Source organism: Apis dorsata, unplaced genomic scaffold, assembly GCF_000469605.1.
Source record: "Apis dorsata unplaced genomic scaffold, Apis dorsata 1.3 scaffold_4, whole genome shotgun sequence".
NCBI lineage: Eukaryota > Metazoa > Arthropoda > Insecta > Hymenoptera > Apidae > Apis > Apis dorsata.
Window position 1 is genome coordinate 4384 of NW_006263307.1, and position 836 is coordinate 5219.

Here is an 836-nt window from a genome sequence, read left to right on the forward strand (position 1 = left end):
CAGTAAATTTTACTATAATTTATAAAAATATATATTAATTATTATATTTAATATTTGAATAAATTATTAAGTGCATAAATTAACAATAAAAATCAAAAATTTAAGAAATTAATTTGTAAAATGACATTAAGAATATTTTTATACAGTTATATATTAAAAATTAATATCATAAAACAGTAAATTTAACTTTAATTTATAAAAAATGTATATTAATTATTATATTTAATATTGCAATAAATTATTAAGTGCATAAATTAACAATAAAAATAAAAAAAATTAAAGAATTAGTGGTCACTATGTTCGAAAAGTCGATTTTGGAGGAATCAACCGAAGTCGTATATTTTTGTATAACTTCGGTTATTAATAAATAGAGGGCAAGTCGCGCGGAGCGCTCATTTCATATCGAACATTCATACAGAATAGATCGATATATAATACTTTAACTAAATTTTTTACATATCATATAATTTTTAATTTTTTAAAATTTATTCTAAATTAATATTTATTGCTGTTATATATTATACATGTATATTATTTATATATCTAATTTTTTAAATTTTTTTATTTTTTTTATTAGTTCATTTATTTAGTCATTTACATAATTTTTTTTTAAACATTTAATATTCGATTTTAATTTAAATTTTTACATATTTATTTATTCACTTATTCTTTTATTTACTTTTACATTTATTTTTTTATTTTCACTTATTTATTGATTTATTTATTCTTTTATGTATTTTTACATTTATTTTTTGATTTATTTTTTTATTTTTACTTACTTATTTATTCACTTATACTTTTATGTATTTTTACATTTATTTTTTGATTTATTTTTT